Source organism: Lycium barbarum, chromosome 5, assembly GCF_019175385.1.
Source record: "Lycium barbarum isolate Lr01 chromosome 5, ASM1917538v2, whole genome shotgun sequence".
In the NCBI taxonomy this organism is placed as follows: Eukaryota; Viridiplantae; Streptophyta; class Magnoliopsida; order Solanales; family Solanaceae; genus Lycium; species Lycium barbarum.
Window position 1 is genome coordinate 11,283,677 of NC_083341.1, and position 17,473 is coordinate 11,301,149.

General features: G+C 33.3%; 1 pseudogene; it reads right to left on the reverse strand.

Moving 5' to 3' along the window:
- Nucleotides 1–9,826: 9,826 nt before the first annotated feature.
- On the reverse strand, nt 9,827–14,846 carry LOC132639192 (extensin-2-like; annotated as a pseudogene).
- Between the last annotated feature and the right edge of the window lie 2,627 nt (nt 14,847–17,473).

A 17,473-nucleotide genomic window follows, 5' to 3' on the forward strand; every position in this document is an offset into this window, starting at 1 on the left:
AGCTGACATATAACGCAAAATTAATCATTTTATAGTGAGCGCTCGTATAGTCCTCTTAGTTGCTTCTTCTATGGACATGATCTCTTCATTGTTGAGATATATACTATTAATCATGTGTTTGTATATAATACTTATTATAGAATAATTATTTATTCAATTTTTTAATAAAAAGTTAAATAGATCATGTATTAATATGTGTGTCCTTTACTTATATAGTAGATGATTTAGCGTATAGAGTTTAGCTTATACACGAAAGATTAAATCATCGGTTCTTATAAGTATAAAGTTTATGTTCAGAATCTAAGATGGAATTTGGACAAAGCCATCGGTTTGATTGTAGCACAAGATTAATATAATGTATCTTCATTATGGGAATGGTATAGTTCTGTCTTCTTGTGCTAGTACATTTTGTATGTATTGAACGGACCAAGTAGAGATAGTGTTTTTGTATTGAATATATAAAACAAATTCTCTAGTTCATTAAATGTACTTATACTCTTAATCTTGATATAATTATTATGATCAATGTGATTTGTTCATTATTTTGATTTATTAAAAGGTACGACTCAAATGCGGGTCTATGTATTCTTGGTAAATTGGATGATGGCAAAATACATTTGTAAAATAATAATTAGTTGATAGAATCCATGTCTCGACTTTGAGATTGATGATACCCCCTTTATGAATGCTTGTAAATCTCATGTGAAAACCCTGTAGGTGAATTTTGTATCCGTCACATGATATAAGTTAAGCAGAAATATAAAGGATTCAATTAGTCAATGAAGTAATTTAATTTAATTTAATTGATTGGTATCTGTAATCTTAACATGGGGAGTTAAATCAGATTTAATGAAAGATTTCGAAATTGAACTGAGGAGTGCAGTTACGATTTTTTAGTGGAATAATTCGTAATTCATTATGGTAGGATTAATTCAAATATTTCGAATTAATTCCATAATATGAAGCCTTGTTAATTAAATTTTGTGGCCCCTGCTATGCCCGAATAATAAAGAATTAAATGGAATATTATTTCTTGGTGGAAAATAAAGACCCAACATGTTTTGGAAAAGGGTGAAAACTCTAAAACCTATAGTTATAAAATTGGAGTCTTATTCCATAAGGAGGCCAAGGGTTTTACAAGTTTCTACACTTTTTCCATAGAACAAATTCTGGTATTACTCGGGTTACACAGCAAAAGACTGTGGAACTGAAAGATGACGATCTCGTGGATGGTGTGTGTTCGTGGTTGAAGATTCAATTCGTGGTCGCAGTCACGCTTCAAGAGATAAGTATCAATTTTATTTTTGATTAATATCTTGATTATGTATTGTCTATATTACATGTAAGTTCGATCTTGGTTATTTGTTTCCGTTGTTTATGCTTGTATTCCATCATTCACAACTCAGACTTTTCTAAGACTCGTATGTATCAGGTTTGTAGGGGTAATACAATTAAGCAAAGTTTGGATATACTTCATTATTTGCAAATCAATGTTCTTACAAATTACAATTTTAACTACTATTATTAAATAATTATTTTGTTTTAATTTCAACTTGAAATGCAAATTTGAAATTAAAAAAACTAGTTTGAAAATTTGAAGTGATTATCTCATCTAAAAGCTTAAAATGTGAAAGGAAACATTTTTATTTGCTTAACCATGTGTTTGACATGCTTGCTTATAGGCCTAATTGTTTTTCATGGACCAAGTATGTTGGCAATCCTTTTGGAGGCAGTGAGACTCAAATCTAGAATCTCTGGTTGTTTTCATATCATGTTGAATTGTGTTCTTCTCATCTAAAAGTTTAAGTCATTAGAGATACCACATTTACTTAATTATGTCTTCGACAAAGTGAAATAATGGCTTCCACTCACAAAACAAACACAATAAATTTTTATTTCAACTTAAATTTAGGATTCTGATTTTCCAGTTTCAACAAATATTGTCCAAAGGGATTATTGAAAATTTTAATTTAAAGACTCGTATCTTCAATTAATTAAAATCAGCACCCTTTAATTTATTTATTTTTCAAATAAATGGATTTCTTCGCTATGTTGATCAATTTGTGTGCATCTTTTCTCTTTTATGCATGCTTTTGGAAACCCAAATTTAGTTTTCAAGATTTTTTATGTCTTGGTCTAGATTCAAAGGTGGTGATTGGTGTAATACTTATTGCAAATCAGTCAATGAGACTGTTATCAGAAAGTTAGAGAAGGAACTAGCATTAGTGGAGTTGAGTGCACTGGTAGCCACTTTTAGGGCTGATGTTTAAATCATAATAAACATTTGCATGTAATTAAAATATAATTAACCACAACATAAAAAGATCATGAACAAGGGAAGCCATGATATGAGAGGATTCATTGTGCAAAAAGATTGAAATGGAGCAAATAGAATGGAAGTGAAGTTACAGATTGCAATTCAATCATGTAGCATTTGCGCATGGAGTTTAAAGATACGGTGTCCTGAAATTTGAACTGTGAAGTTAGTTCAGAACACGATATAATGTTCTAAAATTTGAATTATGGAGTTCTAACTTCAGAACAATATTTGTAATAGCGCTTAAGAGTTACAACTTTTCATGATGATGAAGAATACGACATTATGAAGCCAAGTAGAATTGTCAAGAGATTACATTCAAAAAGATCTTCTTCCCTAAACAAGAAATCACCATGAATTTTCATGATGATGAATAAGAAGACAACATTATATGAAGCAAAGTAGAGTTGTCAAGAGATTATATTGAAAAGATCTTTGATATAATGACGATCCGAATTAATGGAGATCTCAAGGATCTACTTAGATATCAAATTTTACTTATTACAAATTGTAAAATATAAGAAACTACACTAACCAAAGCTGATGATTTCTGAAAACATACGTACATTTCAGGATTGAGGTAGAAGAATAACGGGAGACACTCCAACAAGATGCTAAGAAGTTGAAAGCAGAGAGATGATAACATTATCAAGGCGAATGACTTGAATATTAGTACAGTTAGACCTCTCTATAACAACAATCCTTTATGACAACATTTCACTATAACGACCATGTTTCTTGTGGAATGATCTTTCATCTTATGTTATACTATATGTTCTCTATAACAGTATTTCGTGACAGCAGCCAAAAAATATAGGAATAAACGACGTCGTTATAGAGAGGTTTGACTGTAGTAGGTTGGCGGAAGAGATGGTGATGGAGGTGGAGGTGAACTGTAGATGGGAGATTACTCGTACTTTTCAGGCGGTAGAGGTGAGGCATTGGTGGCAGTTTGCTTATAGTAGCTTTTTTTAATGGTGGTGGTGATTTGTAGTATGATGGTAATTGTTCATAGGTTCTTGGTAGAGGTGGTGTACCGTAAGTTATAGGTAATTGCTCAAAGTATTTTGGTGGAATTCATGAGATTTGTAGTTTTAAGTAAAGTTTCTTTTATATATAAAAAACGCTGCCGGACAAAACTCTAAAGAATATTATAAAATTGATAATCTTTCATCAATATTTAAGTCACTCTTGGTTTTTCTTTCAAAAAAGGACAGTTGCTTAATATTATCAATGTTTTTTGATTGATTATCATGCTTTCTTTAGGTGAGGTGAATTCTTAGAAGCTGAAGATAATTTTTGGACCTTGTAAGATATTTTGGAGATATACTATTCTGATTTTCAGTCACCCTTCGTACTATTTGTCTCCGCCCCTAATTTGGCAGGAAGATATTTTGTAGGCGAAAGAAAGAATTAAGTATTGCAGGACAATATTGAAGCAGACAAATATTGAAATATAGTAGAGTTCTCAAGAGATTACATTAAAAAAGATCTTGATATACAATGAGCCGAATCAATGGAGATCTCGATGATCTTACTTAAATATCAAATTCAATTTATTACAAATCTATATCTATATATATATATATATAAAAGGAGAGTAGTCTAGCTTAATATTAAAACAAGTAGCGTAATATGAACAAGCCACTTGGCAATAAATTTTATTTGCATTAATTATAAAAGAAGTTATTAATTGTAGTTTAAAATATTACCTAATTTAATAATCTACTACTACTACTAATAATAATAATATATATATATAAAAGGAGAGGAGTCTAGCTTAATATTAAACCAAGTAGCGTAATATGAACAAGTCACTTGGCAATAAATTCTATTTGCATTAATTATAAAAGAAGTTATTAATTGTAGTTCAAAATATTACCTAATTTAATAATCTACTATTACTACTACTACTACTAATAATAATAATAATCTATATATATATATATATTTCGATTATATAGAAGCCCCGTAAGGGGACGAACACAGCAGCCCATGGTTGAACCCTAAGCTTTAAAAATTGTACCCGCATTAAATTCTTATACCATGAGCTATATAATTTATACACTTCATCCAACTATTTTTATATCCCATGTAGACACATGTCATAGTACTTAATATTATTTCCCTTCTCATGTATAGACGTATGCACTTTAAATTTAATTCTTCGACATATTTATTTCCTTCGTGCACTTTTACTTGTTCACTTTTGACTTTTCGTGTTCTAACTGAATATTTATTCTCTTCTCATCTATAGACATATGCAGTTCAATTTTAATTCTCCTACACAAATTTATTTCCTCCGTGCACCTTTACATGTTCACTTTTGGCTTTTTACATTCTTATAGAAAATGTACCAAAAGCTATATAACTTGTACACTTTATTCAATTATTTTTATATCCCACGTAAACATATGTCATAATGCTTAATATTTATTCCCTTCTCATGTATAGACGTATGCACTTCAAATTTAATTCTCCGACATATTTATTTCCTCCGTGCACTTTTACTTGTTCACTTTTAACTTTTCATGTTCTAGCTGAATATTTATTCTCTTCTTATATATAGACATATGCAGTTCAATTTTAATTCTCCTACACAAATTTATTTCCTCCATGCACTTTTACTTGTTCACTTTTGGCTTTTTACATTCTTAACATATTTATTTCCTCCGTGCACTTTTACTTGTTCACTTTTAACTTTTCATGTTCTAGCTGAATATTTATTCTATTCTCATGTATAGACATATGCAGTTCAATTTTAATTCTCCTACACAAATTTATTTCCTCCATGCACTTTTATTTGTTCACTTTTGGCTTTTTACATTTCTATTATATATCTATAATATATAAGCAGCTTGGGGGTACGAACACGGCTCCCCAAGCTTGTACCAACAGCTTCACGAATTGTACCCGCATTAAATTCTTGTACCATGAGCTATATAATTTGTACACTTTATTCAACTATTTTTATAGCCCATGTAGACATGTGTCATAATACTTAATATTTATTCCCTTCTCATGTATACACGTATGCACTTTAAATTTAATTCTCCGACACATTTATTTCCTCCATTCACTTTTACTTGTTTACTTTTGACTTTTCGTGTTCTAACTGAATATTTATTCTCTTCTCATGTATAGACATATGCAGTTCAATTTTAATTCTCCTACACAAATTTATTTCCTCCATGCACTTTAATTTGTTCACTTTTGACTTTTCACATTCTTTGAGAAGTAATAAATCTCACGTGGATATATGCCACAGTGCTGAATATGTATTCTCTTCTCATGTACACACGTGTGTACTTCTATTTTAATTCTCCGACACATATTTATTTCCTCCGTGCACTTTTACTTATTCATTTTGACTTTTTACGTTATTTAAGAATTAATAAATGAAGTACTCCTTCCGTTCCATATTACTTAGTCACATTACTATACCTGACTTTTCACGTTCTTTAAGAATTAATAAATAAAATACTTGTTCCGTCTCATGTTACTTGGCCACATTACTATACTTGACTTTTCACGTTCTTTAAAAATTAATAAAAATGAAGTACTCCCTTCGTCCATATTACTTGGCCACATTACTAAAAATATATGCCTATTTTTCTATTCTATATTTATCTTCTTTTCTATTTCTATTATCCCCGTTTTTCTTCTTTGTCAACACTTTAAATGTGAAGAGAGGACGAACAATAGCAATGCAAATTTGTTTTTAATGCTCCTACACATAACTTGTTCACTTTTGACTTTTCACGTTCTTTGAAAATTAATAAATAAATTATATATTTTATCATAATATCCATATTTATTGGTATATAGTCTCAATAGCATCAGAAAATGATTTGAAAATGAATAATTAATGTGAGTGGTAAAATAAGAAGAAGATTTTTTTTCCGTGATTTTTTTCCTTGATATGTTAACGTCGACAAGTAAAAGTAAAGGGAGGGAGTGACATTTATCCCCGTTTTACTTCATTGTCAATACTTTACTTATTTACTCTCCTTTATAGTCTCTGATTATTATTTCTTTACATTTATAAAATGTATTACTTTATATTTTCATTTCAGAATTAAAATTTGGTGATTAATGATATAACATATATTTTTCTAATTTTGATTTCTTTGTAACAATTAATATTAATTTAATAAAAATATTTTAATCCAATATAGACAACAAAATGGTTCTTATGTTTGGATCTGAACAGTTACTTAACCTGTCGGTATACATATAAAATATTAAAGAATTTAAAAGAAAAAATTTAGAACCAAAATATTTATTTTCCCTCATATTCTTACTAATTTTCTTTTCATCAATGAACAACTTTCATTGTCATGATACTGATAAAAAGGTCTGACTCTTTCCATCTCAAAGACTTTTAATTACAACTAAAGTGATAGTACATAAAATACATTTTGTATATATATAATAACAATTAGAATGTTTTTAAAAGTTATTTTCAAAATACAAACCTTAAATACTGGCTAATTAAAGCAAATAGACATGCACGGGCTCTATTCGGGAATTTATATTTACTGCATTCTTCACATTCTTCATTTTTTCAAAATTTATTTAGTTTTAACATTTCATTTCTATGCGCAGATGGTGATAGTCGTATTACATTAAATTATGACACTAAAATAGGTTTTTTGCCTACTATACCCAGGCCTAAAGTCAAACAGGTATTATTTCTTAATGTAATTATTTTAATGTTGTTTGTTTGTTTTTTGATAGAAAATGGATACACTCGACTATGTAAATTAGAAAATTAATTTCATATTGAAAATTTAATTAGTCAATTTGACGCTTTCTAATTGCTAACTTTTGTTACTATTTCAGATTATTATTTATTGAACCTAATGCTCATAGTATTATGATCTTTTGGTTTATTTTACGTGTTTATGTATGGTGATAGTTTATCTATTTAATCCAGTTTGAGAGGAACTTTCGATGGATTACCCAAAGAAAAGAAAATTGAGATATTGGTAAACTCAATAGCTTTCGTTTCAATAGAAAAATATATTTTCTTATTTATTATCCATTGACATACTTAAGATATTTTCTTCACAACCGTTTACATATCTTTTTCCTTGCTACTTCATTGATTAGCACGGATTTTTCATTGTTCATTCTACTAGTTATGCTGCTTATGCAAGTAATTTTTCTAAAAGAGTATTTGTTTTTTTATGTTTTTTTTTTCTTAGCTTGCGATCTGTTATATTTTTTTTAGGGATTAGTTTTCTTTTGTTTTAGAATGTATTAAAACAAACTTAAGTAGATGATAGTTCATAATTTACTTTTTGAATACATTGTATGAAATTAGCATTTTTTGCGATTTGTATGTGAATCCGAGATTTACTTGAATTTGAAATTGATCTTTATTGTAATTTTAGAGAGAATTTTCAAATTTAAATTGATGTAACCTCATTGTGTTTTGTGAAATTGGTTAACACTTGCATATGAGAATGCAAGGAGGAAACCTCAAAAGAGGGTCAAATAAAAATTTTGAATTAATAAATTATAATATGTTAATGAGAAAATGAAGTTGATGCAATAATTTTTTGAAATGATGTATTAAAGTGCGTCTAACTAAAATATAAAGCTTACAAATACTAATTATTATTCGATCAAATTACTAATCTAATTGCTTTATACTCAATTGTTATATATGTTTGTATTCTTTGGTTTAATTCTAAAGTTAATTCTATTAATATCATTTCGTATCTGATTTTACATCATCCGCCACTGCAAGAATATCATCGAAGGTACGCAACTAAATAACTGACTGTGAATAGATATATAGCAAGTCAAAGTTTGTGAACAACATTGCAGTTTTTATTCTTGGCTCACTTTTTGAGGCTATCATTTGTTTTAAGTATACATGAATTAACACGAATAATATGAATAGTTTCAGATTCCTCCCAACAAATTTGACCTCATAACACTAATTTCCCTTGTGACTTACAATATTATGTTTATCTCCCTTATTTTAATTTTTTGTAAAAAAATCTTTAATCTATTTGTTGTTTATAATACAAGAAATTATAGTTTGACTAATTTACCCTCTCTAATGTATGTTTTAATCTAATTGATTTTATAAATGGTCTCCTGCACAAAGACTCTTGACATTGGCATGTGGTTGTTGTTGTTGTTGTTGTAAACAATGAGGAAGTTAAAATCTAAATATATAGCAATTATTAACGATATATCCAATTCTTCACCATGTCCACATATATAATATTGATTAGCCATTGGTGCTTGATGTGGAAACTTTTGGGGAGAAAAGTCAATGCTCAACCGAGGGTGCATTAGCATTATACAACAAAATTGAATTACATAGTAAGTTAATGTCGGGGGGTGTTCAGAAATGATTTGAATTATTTACAGTGTTAAAGTTGGTAAGTTTGGTGAATGCTTTATTTGGATACAAAAGTTATACTCCCTCTGTCACAATTTATGTATACTTTTCGCTTTCTGAGATTCAAACTGCATGAATTTTGACCATCATTTTAAGATGTCTTTTTTTTTTAACCAAATTGATATGATAAAAGTTACAAGTTATAATATTTTTCATGTAGTTTTCAAATATATAAATTTTAATTTTAAAATATTGAGTTAATCTAATTCAATTTAACTTCAAAATTTAGTCAAATTAACTCTCGAAAAGTGAGAAGTATCACATAAATTGAGATGAAGGAAATAATTGGCATGCAAGGAAACAAGAGCTTTAAAAAAAGGTAAGTTAATAATTAAGAAAAACCATCGCCGTTAAGTTGTAATTTATCGATAAAATAGTATCACACGAGGTCAATATACAGAAGCGATAAAGAAAATGCGAAGAGCGTTAACAGAATAGAGAATATGATTATTGTAGAGATTATGGGAACTGATATTTAGAAATACAATATGGATCTTGCTTAAGTTTAATAGGTTTTGTTTGTTTTAAAACAATTCAAATATTTCTCTGACAAGTTTTATCTCTTTTTTCTTAATTTAGGTTGCTTTTCGGATCCTATTTTTGGCTTCAATGTGAAAGTTACAACTGGTGTAACTAGGAAGGTTAATATATTTATTCTTAATAAGAGATGCTTTTATTTGTCTATAAATGGTTCCCAGTTGTATTAAGAAAAAAAAAAAGTTGATTCAGAGTATGATGTGGTTCGTTAGTTTTGCAGGATAGGTTTGTATTTGATAATCGCAGTGACAGGGGAAGTATTATACTTTGTAAATATAAATAATTACTTGAACACTAAATTGGCTACCACATAAATCACATTTTAATATGATTAATATTCTTTTAATTTTGTCCGCGCATCGCGCGGGTACGTATACTAGTGATAAAATAAAAGAAAACATGATAATTAATGCTTGATAACTTCCGCAAGAATACATAAAACTGAGAACTGAGGTAGAAAAATAAGTGGAGAAGATCCAAACAAGATGATGCAAAGAATTAAAAGCCAAGGGGATGATGAAAATTATAAAGACATGGTGACTTTAGTATCAGTAGTAGGTTGGTGGGGGAGACGGTGATGGGGGTGGAGGTGAACTATAGGTGGGAGATTGCTCGTACTTTGCAGGTGGGGGAGGTGAGGCATACGTGGGAGTTTGCTTGTAGTCATTTGCAGTTGGTGGTGGTGGTGGTGAACTGTAAGTTCCGGGTAATAATTTCTCAACGTACTTAGGTAGAGCTAGAGGTAGAGGAGACTTGTAGTAAGATGGAGATGGTTTGTAGTATGGTGGAGGAGGTGACTTATAGTAAGCTGGTGATTTCTCGACGTACTTTGGTGGAGGTGGAGGAGACTTGGTGTAAGTTGGAGATGGTTTGTAGTATGGTGGAGGAGGTGACTTGTAGTAAGCCGGTGATTGCTCGATGTACTTTGGTGGAGGTGGAGAAGACTTGTAATAAGTTGGAGTTGGCTTGTAATATGGGGGAGGAGGGGACTTGTAGTAAGCCGGTGATTTATCAACGTACTTTGGTGGAGGTGGAGGAGACTTGTAGTAAGTTGGATTTGGCTTGGTATATGGTGGAGGAGGGGACTTGTAGTACGCCGGTGATTTCTCGACGTACTTTGGTGGAGGTGGAGGAGACTTGTTGTAAGTTGGAGTTGGCTTGTAGTATGGTGGAGGAGGACACTTGTAGTAAGCCGGTGATTTCTCGACGTACTTTGGTGGAGGTGGAGGAGACTTGTAGTAAGTTGGAGTTGGCTTGTAGTATGGTGGAGGAGGTGACTTGTAGTAAGCCGGTGATTTGTTGACGTACTTTGGTGGAGGTGGAGGAGACTTGTAGTAAGTTGGAGTTGGCTTGTAGTATGGTGGTGGAGGTGACTTGTAGTAAGCCGGTGATTTCTCGACGTACTTTGGTGGAGGTGGAGGAGACTTGTAGTAAGTTGGAGTTGGCTTGTAGTATGGTGGAGGAGGTGACTTGTAGTAAGCCAGTGATTACTTGACGTACTTTGGTGGGGGTGGAGGAGACTTGTAGTAAGTTGGAGTTGGCTTGTAGTATGGTGGAGGAGGGGACTTGTAGTAACCCGGTGATTTCTCGGCGTACTTTGGTGGAGGTGGAGGAGACTTGTAGTATGTTGGAGTTGGCTTGTAGTATGGTGGAGGAGGTGACTTGTAGTAAGCCGGTGATTTCTCGGCGTACTTTGGTGGAGGTGGAGGATGTTAGAACCCGTATTTTTGTACAGTGAAATAATCCGGATTTATTTATGATAAGCTAAGGACAAAATTATTTTGGGATACAAAGACGGGATTCTTGACCTTCGAATTTATTTTGAGATATAAGTTGTGCATGAATTTATTGGTATGGAACAATTAGGAAAATTCGGGACCAAAAGTGATAAAAATTGAAAGATAAAAATCATCCACAATTTCCATGGTTGGCCCACACAAATGGTGTTCAATTTTAATTGGGACAACACATTAGTGTGGGCCAAGGGATAATTGTACACTTCATTTAAATGGTAAAGGGTGACCTCTAGTCTTCATTACTCACCCTCACACTTAAAAACAAAAGGGGCAAAAGCTGAAAACCTCCATTGAGGCTCACGGCCAGTTGGGAGAAAAATCCACTCCCATTTCAAGCCATCCAAAAATTAATTCCTTGGTACAAACCCCCTATTTTGAGGTCCCTAAGTAGCGTGGAAGCATCGTTGGATCGATCAACCCACCAATTTTCATCTTTGGAAACCCTAGGCTATTGGGAAATTGAAGGAGAAAGGTAAGAATCATTTATGTTTTGCATGTTACAAAGGTTGTATGCTTATTGTAGTAGGTTAAAAAGGATGAATATCATGAAATATAGTGTGTTGGAAGTGAGTTGGGTGTGTGGTGCTTGAGCCGTGTAAATGGATGTTTGTTGTATTGTGCTGAAATTATGAATTAATGCCTAGTTAGTTTATTATGATCATTGTAGGGTGAAGAACGATTGAGAATCATCCATATATGTACGTTTGTAGTGTTGGACGAAACGGGTCACATTATGTGACAATGGACGAATTAATATCGCTTAATGTTTTAGTCGTCGTCGTTGTGAATTCTATGTTGGAAATAAACGTTTATTAACTCAAATTGATATTGTGATTGTTGCGGACTGATTTGGGTGCTATTGTACATTTAATGTGAATTATTTATTGATGAGAATAGCTTTGTTAGAATGTGAATTTTTGGGTACAACTCATGGTTTGGAAATGAGGAGCATGATATAGGGGTGTCTCGGGTTGGGGGTTGAATTCGGCTGAATTGGAGAAAAATTTGGGTTGTTGGGAATGTTGTATGAATTGCTTAGAATGTCTATAAATATTGTTAGTATGTGAGCGTATAAGCGTCGATTTTGGCTTGAAGGTAAGTCGTCGAATTGAATTTATGAAAGTTGATGAATGATGGAAAAGAGAGCTATTATTGTTGTATTACCTTTCGGATTGATTATTAATGTTGTTAGGTTGGTTGTTGTTGTTGTTGTTGATTGATACGGCCGAGTTAAATTCTCGGGGTAGCCTATTTACAGGGGAAATGCTGCCCAAATTTCTGTAGAATTAAGGGCGAAATTGGAATTTAATGCCCAGAGAGTCTTTAGCTAATGTTTGGCATTTTATGGCTTATTTTTAGATCGTGGGCAGCCCGAATCATAGTTTGGACTTAGCTTGAGTTGGATCATATTGGAGAGCGTTTGAGGTATGTAAAGCAACCTTCCTTCTTTTGGCATGCCTTAGTTTCACATAGGCTAGATTAGAACTTTAAGGGAATTCCAAATTCGAGATCCGAGCATGTTATGATCCATATATATATTATTTGGCACTCTTATGTATGTTTTTATGAAATATGAACCATGATGTATTTGAAGTAATCGCTTTCCGAAATTCGCATAGAAAATGTTCACTTTAAGGAATTTTGTAATCTCTGAATGCCATATTTTTCGCATAGAGGCTCAGATCGCTCCAATAATTTTTATAGGAGTTTTCTTGATGTATAATGGGTATGTTTTTCATAGGCGGGCTCAGTTCGGGTCTATACTCGTCCGTGGGTCCCGCGACGCCCTTTATGTAAATTCGACAACTTTGAATCAAAAAGTGATAATTATTATTCCGATTTTGAATATGACTATTTTACTTATCCTTCGGATTTATAATAATGATTTTATGCATATGATTCCTCACTACTCCGCTCGTGCCTACTATGATATCGTTCGCCGGTTCCCGGGCCGGTTCTGTTGTCGTGCGCTTTTTGATACATTCCGGTGTTATGCTGTGTTTATGGTTCACCGTGCTCCTCGCTCGAGGGCCGGGTTCCACTTATGTTTGGCGTTATGCTGTGTTTGGCGTTATGCTGTGTTGTGATGTGTGACGGGGATTCGGAGATTTGAAACTTTCTGGTGTTATGCTGTGTTGTGGCGCCATCGACAGGCGGGCGACCACATTTTCCAGTGCCCTATGCATAATTTATACTTTGGAAATAAACATTTTGATATGTATTATTTTCTATATATCTGATTCGATTATTATTCAGATTTATTTCTGTACCTTCTGCTTTGCATACTCAGTACATATTTCGTACTGACCCCCTTCTCCGGGGGATGCGTTTCATGCCCGCAGGTACAGACGCACAGCCTGGTGATCCACCTGTTTAGGACACCCTTTCTGTTATTCGGAGTGCTCCTCTCTTTCCGGAGCTTATTTTGGTATATATATTTATTAGTGCATTTGTATATATTCGTTCATGGGTACGGCGGGGCCCTGTCCCGTAATATGATTTTGTCGGTCTGTTTAGAGGTCTGTGGACATGTTTGTGGGTTAGGGTCTTTCTGTATGGATGTATGTACATGTAGTTTGGGCGATCCCATACGCCGAGGCGGCCGGTCCGCATATGTTGTTTGGGCGATCCTATACGCCGAGGCGGCCGGTCCGCATATGTTTATATATTGCTTGGTTAGCCCTGTGTGGCTTTTGTTGGTATTTTCTGCGTGCAGGGTATATTGGATAGTCCGTAAAACAAAGGAAACTCTGCCGAAATTTTCTGGAAATTACCTAAATTTGAAATAAAATCTTGTCGGCTTCCGCCATATACTAGAATGAGTTGATAGAATTTGAGATAATATTTGATAGATGGGTTTGGGTGCTCAGATCGGGCACTAGTCACGGCCTACGGGGTTGGGTCGTGACAGAGGAGACTTGTAGTAAGTTGGAGATGGCTTGTAGTATGGTGGAGGAAGTGACTTATAGTAAGTTGGTGAATTTTTAACGTATTTTGGTGGAGGCGGAGGAGATTTGTAGTATGATGGAGATAGTTTGTAGTATGGTGGAGGAGGAGACTTGTAGTAAGTTGGAGATGGCTTGTAGTATAGTGGAGGTGGAGGAGATTTGTAGTAAGTTGGAGTTGGCTTGTAGTACGGTGGTGGAGGTGACTTGTAGTAAGCCGGTGATTTCTCGACGTACTTTGGTGGAAGTGGAGGAGACTTGTAGTAAGTTGGAGTTGGCTTGTAGTACGGTGGAGGAGGTGACTTGTAGTAAGCCGGTGATTTCTCGACGTACTTTGGTGGAGGTGGAGGAGACTTGTAGTAAGTTGGAGTTGGCTTGTAGTATGATGGAGGAGGTGACTTGTAGTAAGCCGGTGATTTCTCGACGTACTTTGGTGGAGGTGGAGGAGACTTGTAGTAAGTTGGTGTTGGCTTGTAGTATGGTGGAGGAGGTGACTTGTAGTAAGCCGGTGATTTCTCAACGTACTTTGGTGGAGGTGGAGGAGACTTGTAGTAAGTTGGAGTTGGCTTGTAGTATGACGGAATCTGGACGTCTACTTGTAGAAGTGGAGGAGATTTGTAAGATGGAGATGGTATGTAATATGGTGGAGGAGGTGAATTATAGTAAGTTTGTGATTTCTCAACGTATTTTGGTTGTGTAGGTGGACATTTGTCTGAGGGAGAAGTGTTTCCATTGTAGTAATCAGCAGCAGCAGTGCTGGCTACTAAGCAAATTGCCAAAGTAAACGCAAGTAGAGGCCATTGCCCCAACTTCCCAAAGCTTCCCATTTTGATTTTGCAACCAAACTATACTTGGAGAGGGAATAAGGTAAGAACTATGACTTGTCTTGTATAGTTAAGGACCTCTGCTTTTATATAGCAAAATGAGAACCTTTTAAATATTTGTGTAATGGCTTCATGGCTTCCCACTAAGAAAAGTCCAAATAAGGACTCGTTCGTCATTGCTTAGTGGAAGGCATTTTCTTCATGACAAAAAATAGAAAAAAAAATAAGCCTGCATCTTTTTAAGTTGATTGACAATATGCTAATTTGTGTAATTGCGGTGATATATCATACAGTTGTGGCTAACCACTAAGACATTACAAGATGGAAACGCAAAAGAAAATTATTATACACGGGGTAGCCTATGGGGGAAAGGACATTTTAGACAATTAATAAACATTTAGTTTTTATTTAGGGTGGATTTTTTATGAAGGAAAATGTATTTTTTTTAGAAAATATTTTTCAGCTCTTCCATGTTTGGTCGGTTAAAATATTTCAAATGATATTTTTTTAGAAAAACAAGTTCTTCAAAAAATAAGAAAATGACTTCCTAACTGGTAGTAGGGAAAACAAATCTCATAAGTAGTATTCCACATTAATTGTCTTCTACCATCCCCACCCATAAGATGGATTCATTTATACAAGGTAAGACACATCTTATTTCTTCTAACAAGGCAAAAGGGTACAATACCAAGCATCTTCGTCAATACTCTATATATTGTTATTTTGAAATAGTAAAAAATGTTTATGAATAAAATAATCGAAATGACAAGTGTTTACGATTGCAGAAATTGGAGGAAGATTGGGAACATCCCGAACAAAAGTACTGAATATGAAAATTCCCAACTATACACAATATGGGGGGTGAAAATATAAAAAACAAGACAAATATTAACTATAATTTCTATGCACCCTTGACTTGATAGGTTCCATTACAAAACAAAATTTTGTAAATGCACATAGTGGATTTTCAAGAAGTTGCAGGAGATAGCGGCAGGTACCCCGTACAATTAGTTGAGGTGCGCGCAAGCTTGTCTAGACATTACCGTCACCAAAATAAAGAAAAGAAATTAACATAGATATGATATTTTCATTTCAATTGCCTACACCAGGACTTGGAATATCTTCATGTCGTCTATAGTAATTATCAAAGCCATTATCATCTCCACCATAATCCTCTTTAGCCTTGATATTATTATCCTCTGAAGATATTCCTTCTAATCTCTGATCAAAAAGTTTATTGGGCTTTGTTCCACCCGTTGTTATTGGGCTGGCCCAGCCCATTACAGAACCACAACACCCTCTTGATGGATCCATCACAAATTGTCCAAGAAGTAGCAACCATAAGAACAAGAAGAATATGAATAACACTAGACTGAGATTAGTTTTCTTTCTCTCTGCCATTTTTTTTTAAGGATAGAAGAGGAACTAGACAAGAGAGGGTTTAATTTTTTTTCTTAGAGGTGAACTATTACATATGTGCTATTATAGGAATGATTAATACATGTTAATCATTAATTTTTTTTCTTAGAGGTGAACTATTACATATGTGCTATTATAGGAATGATTAATACATGTTAATCATTGTAATTTGAATAAAATATGAACATGCGAACTTCGTAGCTACAGACATATATGATGTTGGTGAATAATTGCATGACCTTTTGTGACAACCACACTTGATTATTGCTGATCAAATTCAACAACGATTGAAGTTATATACATATGAGCAATACTCATGTAGGTTAATCTATTATAGCAAATTAGTTACTATCATTATCAGGTTATCAATTAATGAGTATATATATGATAGATATTTTTTGACAATTATTGTCCTTAGGTGCTAGCCTATGTCGAGGGCGCTGACCTATGCCACCGTGCGTTGGGCTATGCATCGTCTTAGTGTCGTTGGGCATATGCATAGTATCTTTGGGCATGGGCCTAGCCCTTGTAATGTCACTATGTGTCGGTCTTGCACTTGACAACCCAAAAAACCTCAGACTTTATAAGTGATCAAATTGTATAAATATTTTTTGCACTATTAGTACATAAAACATAAATTCATTGAATAATCTCTTTTTATATGTCCATTCTTTTTTCCTTCTCTGTTGGTACATTCTACTTCTATACTTTCAAGCATCGCCAATCCAAAAAAAAAAAAAAGACAAGAAAGGTGCTATATCTATATATATTAGGATTTAGGATGTTGCTGCATAAATGATGCTCGACTAAAAGTTTGATGTGAAATCCATTAGTGTAGTAGAGGAGCATATTTTCAACTTCACTAATAGGGGCTACTTTGTGCCAGCAACGTAACAAACAAATAACTTTGTTTTACATCTTCAATGGTTCAAGGGCAAAATTGACCTTTTATTATAATATTTTACTTAGATATAGCAAGACAAATTAAACTACACTCATTATTGTGTTGCAGCTATCAGGATCTACTGGGACCGAACAAAAGATTTACTTCTTGGAAATAAAGAAAATTATCAATAAAACTGCATTTTAGGGAAAAGTCTCGTATAATAGTAGTTCATAAAAATTGTGCTTTAATTTTGCAAATTTGACGTGTGCATAATCTCTGATTAAATAACTTATAATGAGATTGTACTCGCTTTAAGAATTAGTTA